Below are 13,768 nucleotides of genomic sequence, written 5' to 3'. Positions count from 1 at the left end.
GATTGAAGCTAAAATTGAACTAAATAAAGAACTAAGATTGAAGCAAAAATTGAACTATATAAAGACCCAAAATTAAGCTAAAATTGGACTAAATAAAGACCTACGATTGAAGCTAAAATTGGACTTCATATAGATCAACGATTGAGACTAAACTTGGGCTAAATAAAAGCTTACGATTTGAGCTAAAATTTAACTTTATAAAGACCAACGACTGAAGCTAAAATTGGACTACATAACCAGGATTAAAGCTAAAATTGGACTAAATAAGGACCTACGATTGATGGCAAAATTTAACTTTATAAAGATAAACGATTGAAGCTAAAATTCGACTATATAAAGACCTACGATTGGAGCTAAAATTTAACTATGAAAAGACCTAGAATTGCGCTTTATAAAGTCCTTTAATTGTAGCTAAAATTAAACTTTATAAACCCCTACGCTTAGTTTTAGAATTGGGCTACATACAAATGTTGATACATTTTGCTGGGTTATATCAACATTACTACTATGTGGTCCATTGTGAAAACCATTAATTGATCGCTATTAATAATTCGCTTTGTAGTTGTTGTTCCACTCGCATTATCAGAGCTTTTATGGCGCTTAACTAGCATGTAAATCAGTATTTAAGACAAGAAAGTTCTAGACACAGAGAGCAAGACAATGCCTTGCAACTGTTAATGATTTATGTATATGGTGAGCAGGTATGGAAAATTCAGTATTATTACACTTTTGTTGTAGTTTTTCCTAGTACCACAAATAATTTTTTTTATTTAATATGTCTATATAGTTGGAGTGGTAATAATTCCTTAATAAATCGATTTTTTTAAATTAAAAAAAAATCTTCCTTCTATCCATCTATCTTTCTATGTATATATCCGTCTATTCAGTTAAATTCATTGCAATTAATTTGAAGTATATTTGTATTCAATTAACCACTGCAAGTCACTATTTCAGTGGTGAATAGCTTTTGCTTCTTTTTTTGCAAATGTCATTCACTTGGAACTGTTAAGTTTAAAGACATAATTATGCATCAATATATGTATGAAATTATTAGTTAATATTTCTATTAAGCTCATAATTTTAATAATAAAATTATGTTATATTTTCCATGCATTTTTATAATTCCAAATTTCCATTCCCGATAATGAATGATTTGTTTATTTATTTTTTTTTGCTGCTGTGTTATTGACATTCGCGCTTGAAATGATTGCTTGAATTGACCATTTTTTATGTATACATATGTCTAGATATTTTTACTTTGTTTTGCTATAATTTTATTGATAATATTTTTTTTGTTTTTCATAAAAAAAAAAAAAATGTAAAACAATTATCAAACACCAGTCATTGTAAGAAAATTGCACACGTTTTATTTTTTTTATTAATAAACTGCATACATAATTCGTTGCTTAAACATTAAATAAGAAAATTAAGGAATTTAAATAAAATAATAATGTGAAATAGGAAATAAATTAAAAATTTTGTAAAATAAATATTGCATTTTTTACAAGGCTTATTAAAACAGGTGACTGCAAAGGCGTTTTTAAAAGAATTCAGGGAAATTTAAGCGAATTCTTTCATTTTTTAATATATGATGTTTGACATTTACATTACGAATTAAGTGAATTTCAAACTCCATACATAAATAATATATGATTTCGCATGAATTTGATTTATTATTTTTTTTGGATGATTTACAACCTTAAAGTAGTCACAAACGATGAGCTTATATTGACTAATAAAGTCGTAAGTATTGTATCATATTTTGTAAAATAAATTAACAATATAAGAGAGTTACGGTTCTGTTTAGCCCTATTATTTGTCAATAGTTAGATTAAAAAGATTAGTTTATAATTTCTGTAAAAAAAATTAACAATTGTTTGCAAAAATCATAAGACTTTTAAGCTATCAATACCGGGTGAATGACAATTGCAAGAAAAAGAAGCTAAAGGTAAACAACACGAGAACATCAATATTGTTTAGGAATTGAATAATAAAATGAGTTTAAAGGGAATTTTAGGATAAAAATAAAAACATCAGTCTATTCTTAATTTTTAATTAATTAATTAAGCTGAAAATGATTATTGGAAGCCCTGATGATAATATTGGTTTACAAAAAGTTGAAAGAAGCCCTTATGATAATATTGGTTTACAAAAAGTTGAAAGTATTAGTTTTCTTAAGCAGTAAATAATTAGTCGGTATTTAATCGGCATTTAAACTCAACATATAAACTATAGAATTGATTTTTGTAATAAACTGCGTTTAAATTGGACATTAGTTTAACAAAACAACAGATTTATTAGACTTCATAAAAGACTGCGATTTGAGCTACATTTGGACTATATAAAGACCTATGATTGAAGCTAAAATTGGACTAAATAAAGACCAACGATTGAAGCTAAAATTGGACTAAATAAAGACCTACAATTGAAGCTAAAATTTAACTAAATAAAGACCAGGATTAAGCTAAAATTAGACTAAATAAAGACCCACAATTGAAGCTAAAATTTAACTAAATAAAGACCAGGATTAAGCTAAAATTGGACTAAATAAAGACCCACAATTGAAGCTCAAATTGGACTAAATAAAGACCTAAAATTGAACTAAATAAAGACCTAAGATTGAAGCTAAACTTGGACTAAATAAAGACCTATGATTGAAGCTAAAATTGGACTAAATAAAGACCTACGATTGAAGCTAAAATTCGACTAAACAAAGACCTACAATTGAAGCTAAAATTGGACTAAATAAAGACCTACGATTGAAGCTAAAATTGGACTAAATAAAGACCTACGATTGAAGCTAAAATTGGACTAAATAAAGACCTACAATTGAAGCTAAAATTGGACTAAATAAAGACGATTGAAGCTAAAATTGAACTAAAGAAAGACCTAAGATTGAAGCTAAAATTGGACTTAATAAAGATCTAAGATTAAAGCTAAAATTGAACTAAATAAAGACCTACGATTGAAGCTAAAATCGAACTAAATAAAGACCTAAGATTGAAGCTAAAATTGGACTAAATAAAGACCTAAAATTGATGCTAAAATTAAACTAAATAAAGACTTATGATTGAAGCCAAAATTGAACAATATAAAGAACTAAGATTGAAGCTAAAATTGGACTAAATAAAGACCTAAGATTGAAGCTAAAATTGGACTTAATAAAGATCTAAGATTAAAGCTAAAATTGAACTAAATAAAGACCTACGATTGAAGCTAAAATTGAACTAAAGAAAGACCTAAGATTGAAGCTAAAATTGGACTAAATAAAGACCTAAAATTGATGCTAAAATTAAACTAAATAAAGACTTATGATTGAAGCCAAAATTGAACAATATAAAGAACTAAGATTGAAGCTAAAATTGGACTAAATAAAGACCTAAGATTGAAGCTAAAATTGGATTAAATAAAGAACTAAGATTGAAGCTAAAATTGTACTTAATAAAGACCTAAAATTGAAGCTAAAATTGAACTAAAGAAAGACCTAAGATTGAAGCTAAAATTGTACTTAATAAAGACCTAAAATTGAAGCTAAAATTGAACTAAAGAAAGACCTAAGATTGAAGCTAAAATTGGACTAAATAAAGACCTAAGATTGAAGCTAAAATTAAACTAAATAAAGACTTATGATTGAAGCCAAAATTGAACAATATAAAGACCTAAGATTAAAGCTAATATTGAACTAAATAAAGACCTAAGATTGAAGCTAAAATTAGACTAAATAAAGACCTAAAATTAAACTAAATAAAGACTTATGATTGAAGCCAAAATTGAACAATATAAAGAACTAAGATTGAAGCTAAAATTGGACTATATAAAGACCTAAGATTGAAGCTAAAATTGGATTAAATAAAGAACTAAGATTGAAGCTAAAATTGTACATAATAAAGACCTAAAATTGAAGCTAAAATTGAACTAAAGAAAGACCTAAGATTGAAGCTAAAATTGGACTAAATAAAGACCTAAGATTGAAGCTAAAATTGGACTTAATAAAGATCTAAGATTAAAGCTAATATTGAACTAAATAAAGAACTAAGATTGAAGCTAAAATTGAACTAAATAAAGAACTAAGATTGAAGCTAAAATTGAACTATATAAAGACCCAGGATTAAGCTAAAATTGGACTAAATAAAGCCCTACGATTGAAATTGATTGAATATTGATTAGCAATTTGTTGAATTTATCAAAAACCAAATATTATTTGGAAATTTTGGTTTATTAAATGTTGTTAAGAAAAGAATTAAAGAATGGTGTCACTTATTTATAAATGTTTGTTATAAACTGTGTTTAAAATAGAGATTAGTTGAACAAAACCACAGATTTTTCAGGCTTTTAATAGTCTTATCACTATTAAGACTCTAACAAACTTAATAAATAATTTATAGATGCCTAAGATATACGATAAATTTATTTTTAAAGCCCAATAGAACTTACAAAAGGGTTAACTGTCAAACGAACTGTCATACTGCACTCACTTTTCGCATTTATGAACAGTATACTCTGGCAAATCATCATGAATAGATTGACACTTCAACAATGTTACAAATTATCCAAATTTACTTTGGAAATTAGTCATCAAATAGCGCAGCTTATATACGGCTGTGCCGAATCTTATATACCCTTCACCAAATTATATTTCAAAATAAAAAATTTAAATATTTTTAAGTGAACAAATTTTTTTTTTAGTTTTTTTCATTTTTTGGAAAAAAAATTTTCAAATTGTTTTTTTTAAATTTTAAAATTTTTTTAAATTAAAATTTTTTTAAATTTAAAATTTTTTTTTTTTAAATTTTAAATTTTTTTTTTTGTTGAAAGGGTCTTTGAAATATCTATCATTAGATATCCATATTGTCTATATTAATGACTTAGTAATCCAGATATAGGTCAAAAATAGGTCAAAAATCGAGGTTGTCCTGTTTTTTTCCTCATATCTCAGCCATTTGTGGACCGATTTTGCTGATTTTAAATAGCAAACTTCTCGAAAGCATGTCTGACAGAATTATTGAAGATTTGGATGCCGAAGATATCAGGGGTCTTCAGAAAATTTATTTCAACAGACAGACGGACAGACAGACAGACGGACATGGCTTAATCGACTCCGCTATCTATAAGGATCCAGAATATATATACTTTATAGGGTCGGAAATGAAAAATGTAGAAATTACAAACGGAATGACAAACTTATATATACCCTTCTCAAGATGGTGAAGGGTATAAAAATGTGTTTAGCGAAGGGTCTAATTTTTGGCTTAATGTTTTTGTTAATATACAAAATTGCCGCATAAATTCTGCGTTTGATGCGGTTTTTAAAAAATTAAGCCAGAGCTCACGTTACGGTCAATGCAGATCGTTATCGTTATCACAATTTGTCGGTAATTTGATTTCGAGAAATGAACCCGGCATTATTTCCTGTGGACCATGTGAAGTCACTGGTTTATGCGGATAAACCAGAAACAACTAATGGTGCCTTAAAGGCCAACATCGATCCTGTTATTCGCGACATGCCCGAAAAAGTGGCTCAAAATTGGATGTCCAGAATGTGCTTTATCAAGAACAGCCGCTGTGGCCATATGCTCGAAATATTTTTCAAATGTTAATGCCATTTATTGAGCTTTCGAATAAAAATATTGATTTTTGTATTATTTTTTTACAATTTCAAGTTGTATCGGGCTTAAAAAACACCCTGTACTTTACAGTTTTAAACCTCTAACTTTAATCAAAATTCTAGGGCTATATAATTTGTTTATTATTTGGAAAAAGTTTAAAAGATTTTGTTAGTAGGGTTTTTGAACCCTCTAATCATTAAACAAATATCAGCTTTTTAACAGTTCATCTCCAGAAAAGATAAACCTAATTTTTTTGGAGGGAAAATAGATAAAACTGCAATTTATTACAAACAAAATACAAAGTGGCAGTTGTTTAAACTAATTTTTTTTTTTTAAAAAAGATGAATTTGTATATGGTTTCATAAGATTTTATTAAAGTGTGTATAAACATTTAGTTTATCTTATCATTTAGTTGAAAACACTTTCTTTTCGAGGAAAAAAATAAGGAGTGAGATCGAAAAATTCTTAACATACATATATGTTTATAAAAAAGAAACCACTAAACTTACAGCTTTAATTTTTTTTTTATTTGATTGAAATTATTATTACAATTTACAAAAAAAATTATTTTTATAGTTTTAATCACTAGTGATGAAATTTTGAACCTTTTTCGGAAACCCTTCCATTAACGTTTTTATAGTGCTTTCTGTCACTTTGCTCGAACATGTAGTCCATCTCCGTTTAAAATCTACCACACTTTTGGACACCTTTTTTGTACTCTTCAATTCTCTTTTAACAAGAGCCCAATATCTCTCCACTGGCCTTATCTCCGGGCAGTTTGGAGGATTTGCCTCTCTTGGTACAAATACCACATTATTGTTCTTGTACCACTCAAGGGCTTGTTTGCCATAGTGACAGGATGCCAAGTCAGGCCAAAAATAAGTGGACACATTATGAAGTCTTATGAATGGAAGCAGCCTTTTTTGTAAACATTCCTTGATGTAAATTTCGGTATTTATAGAGCCCGTTGTAACAAATGAGTGGCTTCTTTTGCCGCAACTGCATATTGCTTGCCATACCAAGAACTTTCTGGGAAATTTTGTCTGCTTTTGGGTCCTAAACTTTTCTTCAACATTCCCTCGAGCATCAGCAACATAAAATTTTTGACCTGGAAGTTGCGAAAAATCTGCCAGAACATACGTTTCGTCATCCATTATGCAGCAAGAATATTTTTTTATAAAACTTGACTTCAATTTCCGTGCTCTGTTTTTGGCCTCTAAATTTTTAGTAGCGTTCCTGTCAGGAACTTTTTGAGCCTTGTATGTTTTTAAACCTGCATTAGCTTTAACTTTTCGTACCAAATAGTCCGAGCACTGAGCTAACCGGGCTGCTTTCCTACCGGATGTGTTGGGAGCTCTTTTGAAAATGCGTTCTATTTTTTTGGCTTTAGAAACATCATGTGGACCATTCCTTCTACCTGAACCAGGTTTTCTATCAACTGACAAGTTCTCCCGGTACTGTTTAATAACATTGGAAACAGTTTGACGGCAGACCTTTGTATGCTTGGCCAACTTTTTGTAAGACCAAGTTGGGTTTTGTTGAAAATATTTAATAATTTCAGTACGCACTTTTTTCTGGTCACTCATTTTAATCAGATTAACAAAAAAATTAATATAATTGACATTACACATAATAACTGACATGTTTTTCAAAGGTAACTTGATCAAAAAAAAATTCAAATAATACTTGGGTTAAAAAATGTAATGAAAAACGTGTGTTAAGAATTTTTCGATCTCACTCCTTAAAGCACTAAAAATAAATGTTAAGAAATCTCCAATGAAAGTAAAGAAAACCACAATTGAAAGGGAAGAATCTAGTAATTTTTTATGCCCTTTATTCGGTGGTAAAGATATATGGTAGCTATATAAAATTGTTATTATACATGAATGCATGATAATTTTATAATATTATTTACGTCCCCGTAAATTATATACATAAGATAGGCCTAAGAAAACAAGTTACTAAGGTCACCTTTAAAAAATTAAAAAAAGTTGTCATTAAAAAGACTTTCTAAGGCCCATTAAACAGTACTTTAATTTGGGGATTTATATCAAAAAAAATGCACATGTTAAACACGTGCTACTTTAAGGATATCAATTCCAAGTGAATGACATTTTCAAGAAAGAGAAGCAAAAGGTAAACAACAGGCGAATGTCTGATACATTTATGTCATGATAAACTTAAAATAGTTGTCACGATAAAATAAATTATCTGTTCTCCATTTATTGATATTATTGCTTGGAATTAAAATATTTACCCTTATATTGGTACAGTAGTACTAGATTAAAAAACAGGAACATTTAATCTTGCATCTAGTACAAAACTGTTGAAGGCCAACCGCGATAAGGATGATTTCGCTTCATTCAGTTTTGTTTTTGCTTTGCTTTTAATAATCTACAAAATGAATTTATACAAATTGACTTAAGACTTTTTGTAATAGAAAAATTTAATCATTCAATACATTTTTAAAGCTATTTTGTAACCCCCTGTCTATACCTGATACATTTTTATCATGATAAACTTCAAAATGTTTGTCTAAATAAAAAATTATCGGGTATAGTCTCCATTTATTAGTATTATTGCTTCGTTGTGACAAAATTGTTAGTGCTTTTGCTCAGACAACTTTGTCTTGACAACAAACGTCATTTATTGTTATGATAAATATTTGACAAGTATAGACAGGGGGTAATGGATTTGAATTAGAGAAAATTTTAATGATTCATTAAGGAATTAATTCTATAAAGAATGAATTCTCCAAAAAATTTGCAACATAAAGGAATTAGGCCTGTGAATCAATTCATAATGAATTCACTAATGCAATGGTTAAGAGATTAAATTTAAATTGATTTCGAAAATGAAATTTAGGATTAATTCGAAATGTGGTTTCAACAGGAAGGAAATTCATTACGAGATGGGACATGATTATCTCACGTTGAGGTGGTATGAACTGGCCACCGGTCAAATTCAGCATGATTTATGCGCCAGAGTCATATTGTACATATTCGGATGCGTGCCGAATGTTATATTCCATACATTATTGCATTGATAGGCCTTGCAAACGAATAACAAATTTCGATGAAGTCTCACAGACACTTTGTTTTATTTAAATTTAAAAATAGGAAGCGCTCAATAAAGGACCCTATTCTATTTAATTTAATTATTTATTGTTATAGAGGCTTTGGAAAATTATTAATACTTTTTGAGAGAAATCAAATTTGTTGAATATTTTTATACCCTTCACCTTCGTGAGAAGGGTATATATAAGTTTGTCATTCCGTTTGTAATTTCTACATTTTTCATTTCCGACCCTATAAAGTATATATATTCTGGATCCTTATAGATAGCGGAGTCGATTAAGCCATGTCCGTCTATCTATCTGTCTGTCTGTCTGTCTGTCTGTCTGTCTGTCTGTCTGTCTGTCTGTCTGTCTGTCTGTCTGTCTGTCTGTCTGTCTGTCTGTCTGTCTGTCTGTCTGTCTGTCTGTCTGTCTGTCTGTCTGTCTGTCTGTCTGTCTGTCTGTCTGTCTGTCTGTCTGTCTGTCTGTCTGTCTGTCTGTCTGTCTGTCTGTCTGTCTGTCTGTCTGTCTGTCTGTCTGTCTGTCTGTCTGTCTGTCTGTCTGTCTGTCTGTCTGTCTGTCTGTCTGTCTGTCTGTCTGTCTGTCTGTCTGTCTGTCTGTCTGTCTGTCTGTCTGTCTGTCTGTCTGTCTGTCTGTCTGTCTGTCTGTCTGTCTGTCTGTCTGTCTGTCTGTCTGTCTGTCTGTCTGTCTGTCTGTCTGTCTGTCTGTCTGTCTGTCTGTCTGTCTGTCTGTCTGTCTGTCTGTCTGTCTGTCTGTCTGTCTGTCTGTCTGTCTGTCTGTCTGTCTGTCTGTCTGTCTGTCTGTCTGTCTGTCTGTCTGTCTGTCTGTCTGTCTGTCTGTCTGTCTGTCTGTCTGTCTGTCTGTCTGTCTGTCTGTCTGTCTGTCTGTCTGTCTGTCTGTCTGTCTGTCTGTCTGTCTGTCTGTCTGTCTGTCTGTCTGTCTGTCTGTCTGTCTGTCTGTCTGTCTGTCTGTCTGTCTGTCTGTCTGTCTGTCTGTCTGTCTGTCTGTCTGTCTGTCTGTCTGTCTGTCTGTCTGTCTGTCTGTCTGTCTGTCTGTCTGTCTGTCTGTCTGTCTGTCTGTCTGTCTGTCTGTCTGTCTGTCTGTCTGTCTGTCTGTCTGTCTGTCTGTCTGTCTGTCTGTCTGTCTGTCTGTCTGTCTGTCTGTCTGTCTGTCTGTCTGTCTGTCTGTCTGTATGTCTGTCTGTCTGTCTGTCTGTCTGTCTGTCTGTATGTCTGTATGTCTGTATGTCTGTCTACCTGTCCGTCTGTTGAAATCTCTGTCTACCTGTCCGTCTGTTGAAATCAATTTTCTGAAGACCCCAGATATCTTCGGGATCCAAATCTTCAATAATTCTGTCAGACATGCTTTCGAGAAGTTTGCTATTTAAAATCAGCAAAATCGGTCCATAAATAACGGAGATATGAGCAAAAAAGCGGGACAACCTAGATTTTTGATCTATATCTGGATTACTAAGTCATTAATATAGACAATATGGATATCTAATGATAGATATTTCAAAGTCCATTGCAACGATGTAGATAAGGCTATAGTAAGTTGGACCTACAATGGGTCAAAATCGGGAAAAATATTTTTTAACCCGAATTTTTTTTTCATGAAAAAATTTTTTTTAAAAAAAAAAAAAATTTTTTTTTAAAAATTTGGAAAAAAACTTTTTTTAAAAAAAATAAAAAATGTTTGAAAACCAATTAAAAAAAATTAAATTTTGTTTACCTAAAAATATTTAAACAAATTTATTTTAAAGTATAATTTGGTGAAGGGTATATAAGATTCGGCACAGCCGAATATAGCTCTCTTACTTGTTTTTTTTTCAAAATGTAGAAAACTTACATATGTTGTATTTTTTTAAAATAATTTTAGCACTTTTTCAATAAATTCAATTGTAAACTAAAAGGTTTAATCCTTGTATGCATTTCTGTTTGATTACAAACAAATTTGTTTGAAAATTTATTTAAAATTTAGCATGTTGTTAAAATGATTGTCATAATTTTTTTTAAATAATACTCACTAGTATTGTATTTGATATTTTATTAGGCTTTTTAAATTTCTTTGAACTTCTTTGATTTTTTTTTTTAAATTTATAAAAGTTTTGCTTTATTTATAAAAAATGTAGCACTTTTTAAATAAATTCCAAGCTTTTAAATTTATTTTTTAAAAATACTTTTTCGTAGGTTTTTCTTAAAAATTTATTAAACTTTTGTTCTATTTTGAAAAATTTGTTTCACTTTTTAAAAAAGTTTCATTTCAAACTTAAAGGATAAAATCCTTATTTATTAATTTCACAAATTCTTTAATATTTTTTTTTAATCCTTTTTTTATTATTTACTTAATTTAAATTCCAATTTTATCCATAGTTTTTTTTTTAGTTTTTAAACAATTTTCCGCTTTTCCCGTTTATTCAAAGTTTAACTAAACCATTTGTCACGACAAGACATGATCAACTGAGAGTTTGATAAGATGTGATGTTATGTTTAACTATATTTTAATTGTTATTTCATTAAATCAGTGCTACGCTGGTTCTGTTTTAATCTACATACATAAAAATCATCTAGCTCATCATCATCACTTACTTGTACGTATTGTCTATAGTACACTGAGATTTTTATACATATTACTCTTACTAAATGGTGGAGCACATTTAATTAAAGACTACATAAAAATTATGTATATAAACTAGACAATTTACAACTGCTAAACTAAACTGCTAAAACGGGTTAAGGGTTTAAGTTTTGTTATAAAGTATTTAAATTTGTGTTTAGTAAAATTTAAGATAATATGGATTTGAAGTGGTATTCGATCATAGATTTGAATCTAAATAGGTTTTGCATAAAATTTTTATACAAAATGATAAAGAAACTTTTTATTGAGAACATGTTTAATATAATTTCTATTAAAAATATTCAATATATCTTGAATAATATATCAAAAAAGCTGTGTGGAAATAGCTGCATTTATTCACACATAAAATGCAAGTCGTAAGGAAGCTATCAATTCCTAGTGAATGACATTTGCAAAGAAAAAGAAGAAATGTCAACAATAGACCAAGGCGAATTTATTATAAGGCGAGAGCGATTCTAAACAAGTACAACATTTTAATAAATTAATTAAATTCTTTTCCAGTTCTGTTCTAGTTCTGTTCTAATTCTGTTCTAGTTCTGTTCTAGTTCTGTTCTAGTTCTGTTCTAGTTCTGTTCTAGTTCTGTTCTAGTTCTGTTCTAGTTCTGTTCTAGTTCTGTTCTAGTTCTGTTCTAGTTCTGTTCTAGTTCTGTTCTAGTTCTGTTCTAGTTCTGTTCTAGTTCTGTTCTAGTTCTGTTCTAGTTCTGTTCTAGTTCTGTTCTAGTTCTGTTCTAGTTCTGTTCTAGTTCTGTTCTAGTTCTGTTCTAGTTCTGTTCTAGTTCTGTTCTAGTTCTGTTCTAGTTCTGTTCTAGTTCTGTTCTAGTTCTGTTCTAGTTCTGTTCTAGTTCTGTTCTAGTTCTGTTCTAGTTCTGTTCTAGTTCTGTTCTAGTTCTGTTCAAGTCCCTGCTTAGGACATGCACGTGTTCGGGACAGTCATCCAGAACGGCTGGGATATTTAGATAAATTGAAATGTCAGTTTATGTGTGAAGAATTTTAAAGAAATGTGTTCTTATCTAAAGATCGTCTAAGACAATTATAGTACATACTATGTTTTTATTTAAGTTAATTGTTTTTAGTTTTATTAGTATTTAGCAAATCTTCAAATATGTTTTTGTTTATCTCTTTTAATTTCATTAGCCGAATTTCAAGGTTGTTAGTTTTTTCAAAGATTAAAAGATAAATAAGATAAGATGTATACATAAATTGTTATGGTTTTAAATGGTTTCAAACAAGTGCATATTATGATTTAGTTTAATTTGTAAAATTTTTATGGTGGAAAAACAAAAAAAAAGTGTTTGTTACAGAATAGGTATATTCTCCAAAAAGTAGTAAAATTAGCTACTACTTTTTTCAAAAAGTAGTAATTTTTGTAAAATTTATAATGGAATTTTTTTATTTTGAATGAATAATTGCAAAACCATTACTATATTTTTATTTCAAAACAGCAGTAGAGATACTACTTTTTAGAAAAATATTTAGTTCACTACAATTTTGTATAGAAAATGATTTTCCAAAATGTAGTGTTTATAGAAATCATATTTTTTATAAAAATATTTCAAAATAAATACTAAATTTAAATACTAAAAATACTAAAATTTACAAAATTTATAAATTTTTGTAAAATGTTTAATGCTATTTGTTTAAAATGCAAAAGTAATTGAAAAATCATGTTTTTTTAATTTAAAAATGGTAGTAGAAATACTACTTTTTTAGAAAAGTTCAGAATTCATAATATTTTTGTATGGAATACGGTTCTTCAAAATTTTATATTTAAGAAAACTATGTTTTTTATAAACGTTTGATAAAAAACTACGAAATTAGCTACTACTTTTTTTATAAAAAGGTAGTAATTTTCGTAAAAATTTTAATGAAATTAGTTTATTTTGCAAGACTAAGTGGAAAAATTTATTTATTTTTTAATTTTAAAATAGTAGTAGAGATACTACTTTTTTGCAAAGTACTGAATTCATGAAATTTTTGTATGGTATATGATTCTTCAAATTTATTATTTAAAAAATTATATTTTTTGCATATATTTTTTATAAAAGTAGTAAATTAGCTACTACTTTTTAACAAAAAGTAGTAATTTTTGTAAAATATATAATGGTATTAGTTTAATATGTAAGACTAATTAAGAAAACATGTTTATGTTTAAATTTTAAAATGGTAGTAGAAATACTACTTTTTTGGAAAAGTATGGAATTCATAATATTTTTGTATGAAATACGATTCATAAAAATTTTATATTTAAGAAAACTATATTTTTATAAACATTTTTTAAAAAACTACTAAATTAGCTACTACTTTTTTACAAAAGGTAGTAATTTTTGTAAAACTTTTAATGAAATTTATTTATTTTGCTAGCCTAAGTCAAAAAACATATTTATTTTTTAATTTTAAAATAGTAGTAGAAATACTACTTTTTTGCAAAGTACTGAATTCATGAAATTTT

This window comes from Calliphora vicina, chromosome 5, assembly GCF_958450345.1.
Source record: "Calliphora vicina chromosome 5, idCalVici1.1, whole genome shotgun sequence".
NCBI classification, from domain to species: domain Eukaryota; kingdom Metazoa; phylum Arthropoda; class Insecta; order Diptera; family Calliphoridae; genus Calliphora; species Calliphora vicina.
The sequence above is the reverse complement of the archived record's forward strand: the minus strand, read 5'-3'. Positions refer to the sequence as shown.